At 56.9% G+C, this 18,829-nt stretch overlaps 1 pseudogene; it reads right to left on the bottom strand.

The window, feature by feature from the left end:
- Nucleotides 1–932: 932 nt before the first annotated feature.
- LOC123351916 lies at nt 933–16,900 on the bottom strand (annotated as a pseudogene).
- Between the last annotated feature and the right edge of the window lie 1,929 nt (nt 16,901–18,829).

Here is an 18,829-nt window from a genome sequence, read left to right as displayed (position 1 = left end):
AACGCCCCGAGGTCAGAGACTGGCCCTGGTGAGAGTCTGGCCCGAGGTGGGTCACTGCAGGAGGGGCCTGACTGAACTTCATTCCGAGCCGTTCCAGAGCCCCCAGCCTGGTGCCCGGGACACGGTGCTGCCTAATTTCCCACTGGGGTCGTTCTAAGCCTGATCTGAGGGCACGGAACCGCTTCCATATGAGGCGAGATTAAAAAGATTAGGGCCGTTCAGCTTGGCAAAGAGACGACTCAGGGGTGATATGATGGAAGGCTAGAAAATCATGCCATGGGGTGGGGAAAGTGACCAGAGAACTGCTATTTCCCCTGTGCCACCGCACCAGAACCAGGGGTCACCCAATGAAGCCAACAGGCAGCAGGTTTCATACAAACAAGAGGCTGTACTTTTCCCCACGGTGCACAATTAACCTGTGGAACTCCTTGCCAGGGGATGTGGGCATGGGCAAAAGTATAGCAGGGTCCAGAAAAGAACTAGATCAGTTCCTGGAGGATGGGGCCATCAATGGCAATTTGCCAGTTACTCAGAGACAAAACCCCCTGCTCTGGGTGTCCCTAAACCTCTGTCTACCAGAAGCCGGGAGGGGAAGACAGGGCTGGGTCTCTCCAATATGGCCGTGTTCTGGGCACTGCCCTGGAAGTTCTGGTTGTGCCACTGTCGGGGACAGGACCCCAGACTAGCTGTGGCCGCTCTTCTGTTCCTAACAGGCTTCTTGATGGTCCCACCCACGAGAATTGAATTGTTCCCATTTTAAATAAATAAATAAAATTCCAGAGCGTTTCGTCTCCAGTGTTTTATTCAGTGCAGCAACATCAAGGGGATGTGAGTCCATCCCGGAGCCGAAAACCCCTGCCAGCGGGGAGAGCAGCTAACGCAGGCTGCAGGGTGGATTTCAGTGCTGTTTTGCTGTTGCACCGGGTGGGGAATCAGGAGAGAAGCTTCAGCAGGAGGAGCCCAGCGAGGGCCGGGAGGAGGATCTCGACCAGTCCCGGAGCCACGCCCACCGCGCCGGAGGCCACTGTGCATTTGGCCGTGGTTAGATCTACACTGCTGCCTGCGAAGGTCCCTGAACCCACTTTTATATTGGCGCAGACGGACTCGGAAGCGCAGCCCTTCATGACCGTCTGCATTTGACTTCCACCTGTGTGTTTGGGAGAAACAGGTGATTGTCAGGGGGGCAGCTCCACTCCTCCAGCTGGACTAGGACACAATGGCCTCCCCCTCCTCAGGGCCCCGCCAACCTCCCCTGACCCCCACAGCCTTCACCTACCCATCTGTCTGCTCCCACCAGCCTGTCTGGCCCAGGATGGCCTCCCCTTTCTCCTCCGCTCGGACAGAGTCTCGCTGTGTGTCTGTAAACCAGTCACTTGCAGCCCCAATCCAGAGCCCACTGACAACACCTACATTGGATGAGGCCTGTATTAACCCCACAGCTCATCTGCAAAGCAGCAGCTCAGTTCTGGTGGCAGTAGTGGGATCTCTAAACAGGGCGGCTTTGTAGTGAATTAAGGCACCATGAGGGGACTCCGCAAAACTAGGTTCAGATCCCAGCTCTGCCACAGCCTTCCTGTGTCACACTGGGCAAGTCTCGGTACTGCTCCGTGCCTCAGTTTCCCCACCTTTAAAATGGGGAGAAAGATCCTTCATTTGCCTGCTTAGATTGCAGGCTCTTTGGGGACAGGGACTGTATCTCACTAGGAGTCCTTCAGCATCTGGCAGAAGAGGGGACCCCGATCTCAGTCAAAGGTCTTTGTGGCACCCAGCACAAGAGGAGACCCCAATCTTGGTCAGGGGTCTGTCCAGGGCCGGGCACAACAGGGGTTCCCAGGACTAAGCCAGGCCCTACAATAAGGAGTTTATTGACTTAACTATTGACAGGCAATGGACGGAGGAGAACCAAAGGCACAGGGAGGGGAAGACACTGGCCCACCCCATAAAGCTTTATGGAAATATGCTTATGAAAGTAAATACGACATAATTGGAATATGCTTTATGCTACAAAGGCCATGTAACATATCTCTGCAAAGGTTATGATCTACTGAATCTATTCCTCCTATTTGTATGCACGTGTCATTTTTGTATTCAAAGTTATGAATATTGGCTGTGTACTGGCTTGGTTTTAACTAGAGCATTTGGGCAGCTTCTTGAGAAAAGAATGGGAAAATTAAGTGCCCAATCAAGAACCACTTAAGTCAATAATGAACTTGAAGACGCCAATCCACAGCTGAGCTTTCCCAGGAATGTGGCTTGGCTGGTAAGAAACTCAGTCATACATGGACATGTGACTTGCCCATGTGACTCCAAAACTCCATCTTGGAGCTGGATTCTACACAGGGGGAGGGAGGGGTCTCCACCCACAAGAGAAAGTCTATTTAAACCCTTGGGAGACGCCTCCATTTTGTCTTCAGCTGGCTAAAGAGAGAGCCTCTCCGCCTCCAAGGATACCTGAAAGAGACTGGAACAAAGGACAGGAACTACAGGGGGTGGGAGTGATTGCTGGACCCAGACTAGAAGGAGACTCGTCTGGAAAAGGAAGCTCACTGGAACTCCTCTGAGGGTGAGATTTTATCTGTATTCAGTTTTCTTACTGTATTAGATACAGACTTGAGTGTTCTATTTTATTTTGCTTGGTAATTCACTTTGTTCTGTCTGTCATCACCTGGAACCACTTAAATCCTACTTTTTGTATTTAATAAAATCACTTTTTATTAATTAACCCAGAGTATGGATTAATACCTGGGGGGTATTATCTCTCTATTGGTGTTATAGAGGGTGAACAGTTTATGACTTTACCCTGTATAAGCTTTATACAGGGGTAAAATGGATTTATTTGGGTTTAGACCCCACTGGGAGTTGGGCATCTGAGTGTTAAAGACAAGCACAGTTCTGTGAGCTGCCTTCAGTAAAGCCTGCAGCTTTGGGGCACGTGGTTCAGACCCTGGGGCGGTGTTGGGGCAGACGGGCGTGTCTGGCTCAGCAGGACAGGGCGCTGGATTCCCAGGCTGGCAGGGAAAGCAGGAGCAGAAGTAGTCTTGGCACATCAGTTGGCAGCTCCCCAGGGGGTTTCTGTGATCCAACCCGTCACACCAAGTTCACAGTGGAGGCCAGCGCTGGGAACAGAACCCAGGTGTCCTGATCTGCAGCCGATACCTTTACCCAACGGCCCCCACCCAGCGTCTCGCTTCTGCCCTATGGGGGGATGGGGGGTGAACAGCAAAGGAAAAAGAACCCCTGAATAAATGAACGGAAGTTACCAGATGTTATGGTCCCAGCAATATCAATACACTGCGTCTCAGGTCCAGTACACGCTATGGTTTGTTCATTGCATTGACCAGCGTTCAACGCGTAGCAGCCACGGCAGCTCCGGCCGTTCAGGGTGGTGTTAGCCGGGGGCACTGGGAAGAAGCGGAGCAAACCCAGTCAGCTCGGGGACGAGCCCTAGGAGGCATCGGGGCAGGGAGAGCAGCTGGGGGCTGCACAGCTCAGCCCTGGGTGCCCCCTGCAGGGGGAGCTGTAGCTCCGGGGATGCCAGGGGCAGCAGGGGCGGGGGAGGGGTTTGCAGCAGGGAGCCCTGGACCCCGCCCTGGGTGGGGCCAGCCGGGTTCACACCTGGTGGGAGCCTAGAGCCCCGCCCACTAAACTCCACCCATTTTGGGGCTCAGCGTTATTCCATGGGGCGCCCCCTGCAGGGCGGGAGGACCAGGCTCAATAAGTTAATATGGGGCAGGTTCCGGGCAGCAGGAGGTGCTGGGGATGGGGGAGGAGAGGCGGAGTTGGGGAGAGGTACCTGTACCTGTGGTTGTTCTGCAGGCGTCTCCCACGCAGCAGACGATGCTCGTCCTTGTTGTCATCACCTGCCCAAAATTCACAGAGACGGGGCCGACTTTACATTCGCTGGATGGCAGACAGCTCTTGAGAAAGCTCTGTCCCGTCACTCCCACTGCACAAGAGGAGAAGGCTGAGATTTGTTCCCCTTCCACTCCCACCCCATCAATGCCCTCTTCACAACAAAGCCCTGTGCTATTATCCTTCCTCTACCCATGGGGAAACTGAGGCACGGAGAGACGTGATTCACCCATGGTCCTACAGGGCCAGACAAAGAGATTTCAGCACCTAAACCCAGCACTTACATCCTCCAGCTCCCCACTCAGCTGACACCGAACCCTGGGGGCCTGAATCTCCTACCCAGAAAGTCCTTTTGATGCTAAAGTTCCCACCAGGGGGTAGAGCCACCCCTTAGCTGCAGTGGGATTCACAGACTAGGTGTCCCCTGACGATCTCACCTGCAGGGCTGGAGCCAGGGGATGCCTTCGGCGCACGCACACCAGATCCGGCCCTGCACAAAGCCCAGCCAGGGGAGGAGATGCTGGGCTGCTCCCCCCGGATACCCAGGAGCCTAGTGGGTCGGATGCTCCCCGTGGACATGGGGGAATCGGGTTCCAGGGAACGATTTACTATTTCATACAATGTGTGGCTTTTTCAACAGGAGAGACTGAGAGACCCACCCAGAGGCCAGGGGGCCAGGCATGACCTCTTTCAATGCCGTCTTCTGCAAGGAAGGGCTGACCCGGTCCAGATGCCGGACTCCCAGTGAGGGGTTCCCAGCTGTGGATCCCAACCAGAGCTGGGCGCCTCCGTGAAGCCAAACTCCGGGTGAGGGGCGGGGCTTAGGCCACACCCCTCTCCTCGGCCTTTCCTATTGGCTGGCTTAGGCGGCCCCTGCTGGCTGTGCTGGCTTCTGCAGCTCCCATCCTGAGTGGGCCCCGGCCCACGGGCTGGCGAGTCACCTGGACTGATTCCCAAGCACAGCTGCAGTGGACACATGTGGCCACCAGAGGCTTCAATTGCAGCCGCTGCAACTTTTGGGGTCCCAGAGCCCCTTCCCCAAGATCGCAGCACCAGCACCTGCCCTGCCCCCCGGAGCGGCACTAGGGGCCCAGTGGTGTTTCCTTAGAGAGCCGTGGGGCGGCTGGCTCTGTCCGTGGGAGGGAGGACCTGGCTTTCTCTCCTCTCCCCCTTTGCTGTGATTGAAATCGAAAATCGGTCCCTGATATTTACGACGGCTTTGCTACCAAAAAAATATGAGATGCTTTCTTACAGCAAACACGTTCTGTTCAGTTCATTGCAACTGTGTCATGTTGGTGGCACCTCGTCTTCCTTACACGGTGCAGGTGCCTTCCTGTACCGATGTGGCACGTCCAGCTGCCACCAGGACGGTGTTTGAACTCCCCAAGCTGCAGCCACTGTGAAGTTGGTGGGCCTTTTATTGGAGACCGACTGTTTGCAATACTGAGATGCCTTTCACGTACTAGCCCACAGGGTGCAGCACAGGACCCAGGAGTCCTGGCTCCCAGCCATTTCCTGGTGGAACCCAGCCACCCTAAGCCCGTCCCAGAGGAAGGCGTAGAATAGAACCCAGGAGTCCTGGCTCCCCAGCCGGTTCCCTGACCCATGTTGGTTAGGGTCCATCTCACCTACCCATTGTGACATCGGTACGAATGAAGGCACAAGAGTCTTGCCCAGCGGCGCAGGTCTGCATGCTGCCCGTGCAGTTGTTTCCTGCTCCAGTGCAAAACTCACACTGCAGACAGGTCCCTGGAGAAGGAGAGAGAACATGAGGGTCTAGATTCGTCCCTTCCTTGCACCCTCACTTTCCCCTGAATTTAACTGAACCCAGCTGCAGATCTGGCCCCACTGACACCAGTGGAGCCACAGCCCATTGACACCAACTGGGGATGATGATGTAGAAATGCCTTTCATATCACCTTGAGCTCATGTGCCTGAGAATCAGATCTGTTTCCTTTCAGACAAACCCTCGGTGCACATCCCCTTTCAGGAATGTCCCTGGTTTCTGGCCAGCTCTGAAACGTGCCCAGTCACGACTCGGTTCTAGTGATTTAAACTGTAAATCTTTCCTCCTTTTTCCAGAATTGTTTCATCCCTTGTCACAGGGACTTTGTGACTTCCAGCCGTCTCCTCCTCGGACGTTGTCACTCAGACGCCCCCAGCTCGGCCCCCCTTATTCTGTGGCTGCGTTTCGGTTCCGTTCATCAACAGTTTCACCCGGCAGGCCGCTCTGAGCTGTTGGTACGTTGGAGAAGTTAGGAAATCAGCCCCTGTAGGAACAGACCCCACTCACCCGTAGCCAGGAGAGCAGCGAGGATGCAGACGGCAAGAGAAGCCTCCATGGTGATGGAGAAGCAGTAGATCAACACTGGGGTTGCTGATGCAACCAGATCTCAAGTTGGGGGATTTATCGGAGACGGGCTGAAATGAGATCAGACGAAGGATTGTACACGCACAATCCCAGCTGACAGGGCCGGTGGAACCACAGAGCCATTTGCCACAGCTCTGGGGTAGCCGTAGCACTGAGCCCTTGGCGGCTGGTATGTTCGTGGCACCCACATAGAGGCAAACCTGAAATGCTCCTGCTGGAAGGTTACAGCGTGAGGTGACGCTGTTTCTGGGAATCCAGAACAATCACGCACGAAACCACAAAGAAGCGGGACACAAAGCAGGCAGCCTCTTAAACAGGGTGAGACAAAGCAGGCTGCTCCCTGTGGCAGCGAGAGACAATGGGCCCACCTTGTTCTAGGCTGGTTCTGTCCAGGCCGCATCTGGTCCCCACGTCTCCCTGCAGACCCCCACGACTGCCAGCAGGACCAGGAAACCACCCCCGCCCACTCTTAACGCGATAGCTTGCCACTGCAAACAGTGCTTGATACATAAAGTCCAGGTCTCTGCAAAGCGGCTCTCAGCCACGTGCTATTTTTAACAGCGGAGGGATCCCTGGGCCTGGAAAAAGGCAAACCCTTATCCCTCCTCCAGAGCCAAATTACCTCTGTTCTCCCTCCCCACAGATCAGGGTCTGGGGCCCTGGAATCATCACCCCAGTTTCCCCAAGAGGAGGAGGAATTGTACTGACCCCTCCCCACACTCAGGTGAATTTTTTTCCCCACACCACACAGCTGTGACACATCCCCCACTCAGTTGGGGTCCCTCACTTTGCCACAGGCCATCAGGGAGCCATAGGCTGGGGGGAGACATTCCCCTCCCTCCTGGTGACAGCTACCTCCGCCCCCCCCCTCCCCATGCACTGTGCTGGGGCACTTCCCAGCCTTGCGGCGTGTCACAGAATTGCCAGTACTCTGCAGCTGCCTCAGTTTCCCCACTCTCAGCCACCCTCATGCTCTGTTGTGCCAGGGCGGAGCTGATTTCCCTGCTCCCGGCAGAAGAGTCCAAGAGTTTACACTGAAGTCAGAGTCCCCTCTCCGGTGAGGCAGCAGGCGGCTCTCTCCTGACACAGCCTATCAGTCTCAGGCAGCTGTTTGCAGTCGCTGGGTATAGAACTGGAGTTTAATGGTGCTTCTCCCTTGATACGACCCCGCTGCAGCTGTCAGTTGCCAGCTTGCACGCTGGCTCTTGCCGTCATCAGCATTAATATGGTGGAGGAGTGGGGCTGAGCACCAGGACTCCTGGGTTCTATACTAGCTTGGGGAGGGGAGTGGGGTCTAGTGGTTACAGCATCAACAGCCTGGAGGGGTATCACTTACCCAAACGCTCCTTAGAGTGAAGTTTGCCTGGGGTGAAGTCAGAGGCTGATTCTGCAGAGTGGAAAAGCTGTGCCCGGCTCTTGTTCTGTCCTGTCACACCTGGGCTGCGTCTGCCTGGTTTTATAGGTACCTGCTGTGATGTAATATAGAAATCTGTGAGATTTCTTCACCAGGTAGAGTCTATACGTTTCTATTCTTCTCACTGGCCCTGCCCACCCTTTCGACATCTGTGCACACAGACAAATTCTTCTCCCTTCCTGCCAGGGAATTGAATGAGAGGAAGGAGTGAAACCAACTCCCCTTAAGAGGCCTGGGGTGGCAACGTAGGCAGCGGGTCACACAAGGGACAGAGAGGCCTGACTTCTGGATCCTGTGCTTGGGAGAAGCAGGACTCCTGGGTTCCATACAGTGGGGCACAGAGGAGAAGGGTTGGGTGGGCCTTGGAAATCTGGGTCCCCTAAGGGCGTGGGGTCTAGTTAATGCAGGAGGAAGGAGGCCTGCTGGTCAGGACTCCTGGGTTCCATAGGGGTGGAAAGGGAGGGAGGCTAGTAGTTAAAACTGGTTGCCAGGATTCCTGGGTTCTCTCTCCAGCTCTGGGAGGAGAGTGGGGGCTACTAAAGTAAAGCAGGGGGCCTGGGAGGCTGGACTTCCATGTTCTGCCACCAGCTGTGTCCTCTGGTGGATTAAAGAAAAGGTCTGGGAGTCGGGACTCCTTAGATCTAGGCCCAGCTCTTAGGTGGAAGCAGGATCTCCTGGGTTACAGCCGGGCTCGGAGCCTGAGTTCCCTTTTCAACTCTTCCAGTCACTGTGTGTCCTTGGGAAAGTCACAGGGCCTGTCTCTCTTTTCATTGCACACGTTATAACAATATTGCCAACCTCCACCAGCTCTCGTAATAACCTTTGCAAAGTTCTTGGTACATTGGGGCGTGGGGAGGGCCACAGCTCTGAGGGTGTTTTTGATCCTTTTCCCCGTGCATCCCATTGACACACAATTTAAGCCCCAATTTAAATGCAGACCGGAACAGCGGCATGTCATAAAACAGTTAGCTAAGGGTTAACGTCTCTTTTACCTGTAAAGGGTTAACAAGCAGTAACCTGATGAACACCTGACCAGAGGACCAATCAAGGGACAAGATAATTTCAAATCTCTGTGGAGGGAAGCCTTTGTCTGTGTTCTTTGTTTTGAGTTCGTTCTCTCTTTGGATCTCAGAGAGGCCAGACATATTCTTCAAGTTCTCCAAGGTTTCCTGAAGTATTTTCTTCTATTCAGTATAGTGAGTATTAGAAGGCGGTTTAGTCTTATAATTGATTTCTACATTTGCAATTGTGTATTTGCTGAAGAAATATCTTTATTTCTGTTTGCTGTTACTTTGATTATTCCGAGGAAGGAGGAGGGGAGGAAAAGCCTCTCCAGGCTTCTAAGTTAGACCCTGTATTTTTGCATCCTGGTAATACAGAGATAGTGTACTTTTTTTTCTTTCTTTAATAAAATCTTTTCTTTTTTAGAACTTGATTGATTTCTTCCCTTGTTTGGATTTTCAGGGGAAGGGGAGGAGGGGAAAGTGAATCCCTCTTTGTTTGATTCAAGGAGTTTGAATCAAGGTATCTCTCCCAAGGACAAGGGGAGGGGGAAGGAGGTGGGGGGAATGGATTATTTCCCTTTGTGTTAAGATCCAAGGAAGTTGGGATCTGTGTTCCCCAGGGAAAGTTTTGGGGAACAGGGAGTGTACTAGACACTGGAATTTCTAGTTGGTGGCAGCTTTACCAGATCTAAACTAGGATTTTAGTTTAGAGGAGTCCATGCAGGTCCCCATCTTGTGAACGCTAAAGTTCAGAGTGGGGAATAAACCTATGACACGGCACCTGCGCATGGAGACCATCCAGGGCCCTGCAATGCAGTTGAGATTCTACCGGCCCGGCAAAGTCATGCCTGGGGGTTCCCATCACCTTCCTAATCACCTTGACAGCAGCTCCGGGTTCAAGCTGGTTGTAATTTGTGCTTGATCTCTGCACCTCTTCCTCCTGTCCCTCAGCCCCAGCTCCCTCACACTGTGTCATAAATGTTATGGAAGAGCAGAGAGGGATTCTCGCCCCCAGGCCCAGAGTAACACACACGCGGCCCCGCCGAAAACCTCACAAATCTGACAAGCACGAAACCGTTGGCAGAAAATTGCAGGTAAAAAAAAAATCGGCCGGAAAATGAAAATTGTCTAGCTGATAATACAAAAAAATGTGGGTTGAAAAGCGCTAAAAACTGGATAAGTTTTGGCTACAAACTGCTACGAATTGACCGACGATTGGCCTAAATGTGAATGATTTTCAGCCTAAACCCAACAATGTTTTGAAGCCAAATTATCAAAACCCAAACAATTTTCAGCCAAAACAAAGGTGAAAAAATGTAGTGTTTCCGGCTGAAAACGGAACAATTTTTTGGCCCATATGAGGAAAGATTAGGGCCGTTTAGCTTGGCAAAGAGACGACTCAGGGGGCATGTGACAGAGGGCTAGAAAATCATGCCATGGGGTGGGGAAAGTGACCAGAGAACTGCTATTTCCCCTGTGCCACCGCACCAGAACCAGGGGTCACCCAATGAAACAAACAGGCAGCGGGTCTCATACAAACAAGGGGCTGTACTTTTTCCCGCAGTGTACAATTAACCTGTGGAACTCACTGCCAGGGGATGTGGGGATGGTCTAAGGTACAGCAGGGTTGAAAAAAGAGCTAGATCTGTTCCTGGAGGATAGGGCCATCAATTAGGGCAATTAGCCAAGATGGTCAGGGACACAGCCCCCTGCTCTGGGTGTCCCTAAACCTGTGACTGCCAGAAGCCAGGAGGGAAGACAGGGCTGGGTCTGTCTTAAATTACCATGTTCTGTGCACTGCCCTGGAAGTTCTGGTTGTGCCAGTGTTGGGGACACGGCACTGGACTGGCTGTGGCCGCTCTTATGTTCTTACCGGGGTTCTTGATGGTCCCACCCATGAGAATCCCATTTTCCCTCCATTGAAACGAATAAATAAAATCCCAGAGCGTTTGGTCTCCAGTGTGTTTTATTCAGTGCAACAATATCAAGGGGAGCCGAGAACCCCCGGAGGGATGAGGGGCTGACGCAGGCTGCAGGGGGGGATTTCAGTGCAGAGTGGCCATTGCACCCGGTGGGGAATTAGGAGAGAAGCGTCAGCAGCAGGAGACCAGCAAAAGCTGCAAGGAGAAACCCAGCTGGTCCTGGAGCCACGCCCGCCGCGCCGGAGGTTGTGGTCCTTGAAGTCACGCCCGCTGCGCCGGAGGTTGTGGTCCTTGAAGTCACGCCCGCCGCATGGGAGGTTGTGGCTGCTGGAGCCACGCTTGGAGCGTTGGAGGCCCCAGGTCCCGGAGATGTGTCCGTCGCGTTGGAGGCCCCGAGTCCCGGCGGCGTGTCTGTCACGTTGGAGGCCCCGGGTCCTGGCGACGCGTCTGTCGCGTTGGAGGCCCCAAGTCCCGGAGACGCGTCTGTCGCGTTGGAGGCTCCAGGTCCTGGCGATGCGTCCGTCGCGTTGGAGGCCTCAGGTTCCGGAGGCGCGTCTGTCGCGTTGGAGGCCCCAGGTCCCGGCGGCGCGTCTGTCGCGTTGGAGGCCCCGGGTTCTGGAGGCGCGTCTGTCGCGTTGGAGGCCCCGGGTCCCGGCGGCACGTCTGTCGCGTTGGAGGCCCCAGGTTCCAGAGGCGCGTCTGTCGCGTTGGAGGCCCCGGGTCCCGGTGGCACGTCTGTCGCGTTGGAGGCCCCGGGTCCTGGCGACGCGTCCGTCGCGTTGGAGGCCCCGGGTCCCGGAGACGCGTCTGTCGCGTTGGAGGCTCCAGGTCCTGGCGATGCGTCTGTCGCGTTGGAGGCTCCAGGTCCCGGAGACGCGTCCGTCGCGTTGGAGGCCCCGGGTCCCAGAGGTGCCTCCGTCACATTGGAGGCCCCAGGTCCCGGCGGCGCGTCTGTCGCGTTGGAGGCCCCGGGTCCCGGCGGCGCGTCTGTCGCGTTGGAGGCCCCAGGTTCCGGAGGCGCGTCCGTCGCATTGGAGGCCCCAGGTTCCGGAGGCGCATCTGTCGCGTTGGAGGCCCCGGGTCCCAGAGGTTCGTCCGTTGTGTTGGAGGCCCCAGGTTCTGGAGGCGCGTCCGTCACGTTGGAGGCCCCGGGTTCCGGCGGCACGTCCGTCGCGTTGGAGGCCTCAGGTTCCGGAGGTGCGTCTGTTGCGTTGGAGGCCCCAGGTCCCGGTGGCGCGTCTGTCGCGTTGGGGGTCCCGGGTCCCGGAGGCGCGTCCATTGTGCCGGAGGCCGCAGGTCCTGTCCAGGAGGGGTGACCTGGAGAGGGGGAGAGACCCATAGGGAGGCGCTGACGGACAGGCTGGCGCTGCATCCCAGGCCTGCACCATCCACCCTGCACAGTGACAGGGAGCAACACTGCCCCCCACCTGACAGGCCGCAGGTACCCCCAGCATCCCCCAGGTACCCCCTCCCAGTTCACCCCCCCTTCAGCATCCCCCAGGTACCCCCTCCCAGTACACACACACCCCTCCTGCAGCTCCAATTACCCCTAAAGCACCCCTCAATTGTACCCCCCAGGTCTCCTCTCCCTGGCAGTGTCCTCTATTTGGGAACTGGAAATATGGCAACCCTAGCAGCAGGGAGCCCTGGATCCTGCCCCGGGTGGGGCCAGCTGGGTTCACACCTGGTGAGAACCCTGAGCCCCAACCACTAAACTCCATCTACCCAGGGTCTGAGTGTTATTCCATGGGGTGCCCCCTGCAGGACAGGAGGCCTATTCCCAGGTGATCAGTGTTATTCCAAGGGGCGCCCCCTGCAGGACAGGAGGACTATTCCCAGGTGATCAGTGTTATTCCAAGGCGCGCCCCCTGCAGGACAGGAGGACTGTTCCCAAGTGATCAGTGTTATTCAATAGGGTGCCCCCTGCAGGACAGGAGGACTGTTCCCAGGGGCTGAGTGTTATTCCAAGGAGCGCCCCCTGCAGGGTCAGAGGAGCAGTCTCAGGAAGTTAACACCAGGTAGGTTCCAGGCAGCAGGAGGTGCAGAGGGATGGGGCAGGAGAGGCAGGGATGGGGAGATTTACCTGTAACTGTGGTTGTTCTGCAGGCCTCTCCCACGCAGCAGGTGAAGCTTGTCCTTATTTCCATTCCATTCCCGAAATTCACAGAGACGGGGCCGGATCTACATTGGCTGGATGTCACACAGCCCTGGAGAACGGTTTGGGTCTTCATTCCCGCTGCACAGGAGGAGACGTCTAAGATTTATTCCCCTTCCACTCACACCCCATTGATGGCCCTGTGCCATTAGCTTTCCTCTACCCATGGGGAAACTGAGGCACGGGGCATGGAAGTGACTCACCTGAGGTCCCGCAGGGCTAGACAAAGCAATTTCACCACCTACATCCAGTATTTACATTCTCCAGCTCCCCACTCTCCGGCTGCGGGGGAATCAGGTTCCAGGGAATGTTTATTTCATACAATGTGGGGCGGCTTCAACACACACACACACACCCTGGATCCAGGGGGCCAGGCACGACCGTAGGAGGGGAGAGATCGGGGCTGAAGACCCCAGCCCCATTCGGGCCAAATGGGGATTTGAACTTGTCTCCCTAAGGGTCCAGCTGAGCCCCCAGCTGCTGGGGTCTCCTGGCAGCCCCTCCTCCGGCGCTGACATTAGCAAGGAAGGGCCGACCCGGTCCAGGCCCCGGACTCCCAGGGAGGGGCTCCCGGCTCTGGATCCCAAGCACCTCCATTCAGCCCAGACTTAGGGGCTTAACTCCGGGTGAGGGGCGGGGCTTAAGCCACACCCCTCTCCTCGGCATTTCCTATTGGCTGGTTTAGGTGGCTGTCTGCTCTGCGTGCTGGCTCTGATGGATCCCATCCTCAGGCACCTCCCTCTGCCCATGCACCGTACGGGGAGCCGGGCCCTGACCCACTGGCTGGTGAGTCGCCTGGGGGTTCGGCATCGCAGTGCTGAGCCAAAGGCCCCGTTGGGGAGCTAACCCACAGGATCTGGCACAGAACCCAGGTGTCCTGGCTCCTTAACCGCCGCTCAGACCCACCCACCCGACTCCCTTCTCAGAGCTGGGACTAGGAGAGGACCCAGGCGTCCTGGCTCCCCAGCCTGTTCCCTGGCCCGGGTTGGGTAGGGTCCCTCTCACCTACCCCATGTCATTTCTGTCAGAGCGATGCCACAAGAGTCTATCCCAGCATCACAGGTCTGTAGGTCGCCCGAGCAGCTGGTTCCTGGTCGATCGCAAACCTCACACTGCAGACAGGCCCCTGGAGCCGGAGAGAGAACAGGAGCCACCTGGATTTGTCCCTCCCTCACCTTCCCCTGGGCTCGGCGGGGAAGCACCGGGTACGGTGCCCTGGGGTCCCTCATCCACCGCGCTGCCCCAGGTCGGTCCCTGGTCCCAGCTGGCTACAGACATTTCACGCTGCTCGGGGGCTGCATCTCCCCGGGTTTGCTGCAGGTTTCATTTCCCCAGGGGGGTTTTCCCAAAGAGATCCCCAGCGGGTGTGAGCTGGTGTCGCTCTCCAGTGCGGTGCAGCAAGGGCCGAGTCCCACCTGCCATCGAGTCCAGTGCAGCTGCACCCCCCTGACACCGGCTGGGCCCTGCCCCACTGACTCCAGTGCAGCTGCGCCCCCCTGACACCGGCTGGGCCCTGCCCCACTGACTCCAGTGCAGCTGCGCCCCCCTGACACCGGCTGGGCCCTGCCCCACTGACTCCAGTGCAGCTGCGCCCCCCTGACACTGGCTGGGCCCTGCCCCACTGACTCCAGTGCAGCTGCACCCCCCTGACACTGGCTGGGCCCGGCCCCACTGACTCCAGTGCAGCTGCACCCCCCTGACACCGGCTGGGCCCTGCCCCACGGACTCCAGTGCAGCTGCGCCCCCATGACACTGGCTGGGCCCTGCCCCACTGACTGCAGTGCAGCTGCACCCCCCTGACATCGGCTGGGCCCTGCCCCACTGACTCCAGTGCAGCTGCGCCCCCCTGACACTGGCTGGGCCCGGCCCCACGGACTCCAGTGCAGCTGCGCCCCCATGACACCGGCTGGGGATCACATTCACCGGCCCTTCATGTTGCCTTGTGCTTCTGCTGCTGAAATTCAGCTCCGCTGCCTGTCACACCACAGACAATCCCCGTTCGAAATGCCCTTGGCCTCTGGCCAGCTCTGAAACCTGCCCAGTCACGACTCCGTTCTAGTGATTTAAACTGTAAATATTTCCTCCCTTTTCCACAATTGCTGCACTCGCTGTCACGGGGACCTTGTGACTTCCAGCCCTCTCCTCCTCGGACGTTGTCACTCAGACCCCCCAGCTCAGCCCCCGTTATCCTGCGGCTGCGTTTCGGTTTCGCTCATGCAGAGTTTCACCCGGCGGGTGGCTCTGAGCTGTTGGTACGTTGGAGAAGTTAGGAAATCAGCCCCTGTAGGAACACAGCCTCACTTGTGGCAAAGAGAGCACCAGGAGCACAGGGTCTGGGGTAAGCCCGGTGGCTGGACCCAAAGTCAAAGCAGAGCGATACCAGGTCAGCGTCTGGTACCGGAACTTGGCAGCAGGGTTGCTAGTGTTGCTAAAACACGGGTTCTCCTGAGAAGTACCAGGCACCGGGAATTCATGTAAATACATTCCAGAGGGCGAGGACAGGACCACCCCAGCATAAAACTACCGGATAAACACCATCCTGGGAGCCAGAGCAGGGCCACACCGACCCCTAGGAAAGCCAAAGGGAGGAGGACAGAGTGATGGATGGACCTGGTGTGTTTGAACCAACAGGAGAAGGTCCAGGGTGGTGGCTCACCACGTCGGGAGTGTGATACGCAACTGACTGAGCTGTTAGGAGGCTGTAACCACGCAGCCGGGACGCTAGGACAGTGTTTCCTGGAGCCCCTTCGCCGCCGAACCGAGTCTGTGTCTTTCTGGGTAATACCATCCAGGTCTGCTGTGCCCGCACAGCTGGGATGGCACATGGAAAGACCAATCACGCATGCCAACTGCCAACCCCACTCACCCATAGCCAGGAGAGCAGCGAGGATGCAGGCGGCAAGAGACGCCTCCATGGTGATGGAGAAGCATAGATCGGCACTGGGGTCTCTGATGCAGCCAAATCTCCGTCCGGGGGATTTATCACAGACGGGCTGAAATGAGATCAGACGGGGGACGGCACGTGCATGAGCCCATTGATAAGGTGGGTGGAACCACAGAGCTATTCCCCACAGTTCTGGGGTAGTCGCACCTCCGATCCCTTCGTGGCTGGTATGTTCGTGGCACCCACTCAGAGAAGTCAGAGACAAACCTCAAATGCTCCTGCTGGAAGGTAGCAGCCTAAGGTGACTCTGTTTCTAGGAATCCAGAATGATCACACAGAAAAAACCAAAAACAAGAGGGAGACAAAACAGGCTGCTCCCTATGGCGGTGCGAGACAACTCACCCACCTTCTTCTAGGCTGGTTCTTTGCAGGCTGCCTCCGGTCCCACACTTCCCTGCAGAGCCCCCAGACTGCCAGCAGGACCAGGAAACCCCACTCCCCCGACCCACACACTCTTAAAGTGACAGCATGCCATTACAAACAGTCCTCGATACACAGTGTCCAGCTCCCTGCAAAGCAGCTCTCAGCCATGCACTGCTTTTAACAGCAGAGGGATCCCGGGGCAGGACAAACCCTAATCCCTCTTCCAGAGCCAAATTCCCTCTCTGCCCCTCCCCACAGATCAGGGCCTGGGGCCGTGCCCCATCGCCCCAGGTTCCCCAGGGGGAGGAGGAATTTGACTGACCCCTCCCCCAGACTGAGTGGGGGTTTTGCTCCCCACGCCACACAGCTGTGACACCTCCCGCACCCAGCTGGGCTCATGCATGTTCGCACAGACCACCAGGCAGCCATAGAGTGGGGGGAGACATTCCCCCTCCCTCCTGGGGGCAGCGACCTCTGCCCTCTCCCTCCCACCCCTGTGCACTGTGCTTGGGGGCTTCCCACCCTAGGGGGGTGTCACGGCATTGCCGGGGGGGGTCTGCAGCTGCCTCAGTTTCCCCACATTTAGCTGGGGCCTCAGCCACCCTCAGTCTCTGTTCTGCCCCATGCTCCCTGGTAAGGTGGGGGGCAGAGCTGATTTCCTGGGCCCGGCTGAAGCAGTCCAAGTGTCTACACGGGAGTCAGAGAATCATTTCTCCGGTGCGGCAGTGGGCGGCTCTCTCACCCCACCTCCCCTCAGTCTCAGGCACTCGCTGGGAGGAGAACGGAGCACAATGGTGCTTCTCCTTTGATGCGAACCTGCCGCACCCATCAGCCGCCCCGTTCGCATGCTGGCGCTTGCCTTCATCAGCATTCATACGGTGGAGGAGTGGGGGTGAGCAGCAGGACTCCTGGGTTCTATGACTGGCTCTCAGCGGGAAGTGGTGTCTAGTGGTTAGAGCCAGGGTGGGGGACTGGGAACCAGGACTCCTGGATTCTCTCCCCAGCTCTGGGAGGGGAATCTAGTGGTTAGAGCAGGGGGGCTGGGTGCCAGGACTCCTGGGTTCTCTCCCCAGCTCTGGGAGGGGAGTAGGGTCTAGTGGTTAGAGCACCAACAGCCCAGAGGGGTATCACTTACCTAGCGCTCCTTAGAGAGAAGTTTGCCTGGGGTGAAGGAGGTGACTAATTCTGCGAAACAGAAAGGTGCACCTGTCTCTCTCTTTTTATAGACGGGCTTGGGTAGATGCTGTGATGTAATATAGAAACAAATGGCTTAGCAGGTTTCTTCTGGTCATGCCTATACATTCCTGTTCCCCTCACCGGCCCTGCCCTCCTGTGCACCCTGACAAATACTCCTCTCTTCCTGCCGGGAAATCCTATTCGAGCAGCGGGTTCCAGACCCCTAGGTGTACCAGTGCTCTCGTCGGGGGTACGTGGGAGAAATCCTGTAACGGCGGAGAACCGTGGGAGTAGCTGGACCCCTATCTTCAGAGGGGCAGAGCCCCGGGCCAGCAGCCCCCGCTCTTTGGCCGCCCAGCTCTGAAGGCAGCACCACCGCCCGCAGCAGCGCAGAACTTCAGAGATGGGCCAGACCTATAACAGGGTTATAGAAAACTGGATAAATCCATGGCGGACGGGTCCATCACCGGCTATTAGCCAGGCTGGGCAGGGATGGTGTCCCCAGCCTCTGTTTGCCAGCAGCTGAGAATGGGAGAAAGGCAGGGCCGGCTCCAGGCACCAGCCGACCAAGCACGTGCTTGGGGCGGCACCTTGTAAGGGGCGGCCAAGATTGGAGTGACGGGGCGGCGCTGTGGGGGTTTTGTTTGTTTGTTTGTTTTGTTTCGGCGGGCGGCGCTCGGGGTTTTTTTTTGGCGGGGGGGCAGCGCTCGGGGGGGTTGTTTGTTTCAGTGAGGCGGCACTCAGGGTTTTGGGGGGGGGTTGGCGGAGCGGCGCTCCGGGTTTTTTTGTTTGTTTGTTTCGGCGGGGCGGCATTCGGGTTTGGTTTTTTTCCGTTTTGGTGGGGCAGTGCTTGGGGGGGTTGTTTCGGCAGGGCAGTGCTGGGTTGTTGTTTTTTTGTTTCAGTGGGGTGGCGCTTGGGGGGTTGTTTCAGCAGGGCGGGGTTTGGGGTTTTTTTTGTTTTGATTTCATGGCGCCCGGGCATTATGGGGAGGGACGGGAGCAGGATTAAGGAAATTAATTCCCGCACGACGCAAATGACATGAACCCCCTGGCCAGCAACTGCTGCTGTCCCGCCGCCCAGCTCTGAAATTCAGCTCTGCTCAGACGGGCGTCCATGGTAGACTGCGTTATTTGGAAACAGGTACACAGGTGGAAAAACCACTGGATGAGGGGAATGAGTGAAAGCAACTCCCCTGGGAAGACTTGGGGTGGCAATGTGGGGTAACAGGTCAAACATGGGACAATGCGGCAGGACTCCTGGGTTCTGTTCCTGGAGCCATGTAGATCAAGGGCAGGACCCTTGGGTCCCATTCCTGTCCTTGGGAAAGTGGGATTCAGGGGTGAGAGAAGTGGGGGTGAGAACCAGGACGCCTGGGTTCTATAGAGTGGACAGTGGGGCACGGTGGACTAGGATTGGGTGGACCTTGGAAATCTGGGTTCCATAAGGAGGTGGGGTCTAGTGGATTAACGCAGGAGGAAGGGGGCCTTCAGGTCAGGACTCCTGGGTTCCATTGAGAAGTGATGGAGGGGCTAATAGTTAAAACTGGTTGTCAGGACTCCTGGGTCCTCTCCCCAGCTCTGAGAGGGAAGTGGGTTCTGGTAGGTTAGTGCAGAAGGACTGGAAACCA

The sequence above is a fragment of the Mauremys mutica genome, chromosome 17 (assembly GCF_020497125.1).
Source record: "Mauremys mutica isolate MM-2020 ecotype Southern chromosome 17, ASM2049712v1, whole genome shotgun sequence".
Taxonomy (NCBI): Eukaryota; Metazoa; Chordata; order Testudines; family Geoemydidae; genus Mauremys; species Mauremys mutica.
This window is presented reverse-complemented; position numbering and strand designations above follow the sequence as displayed.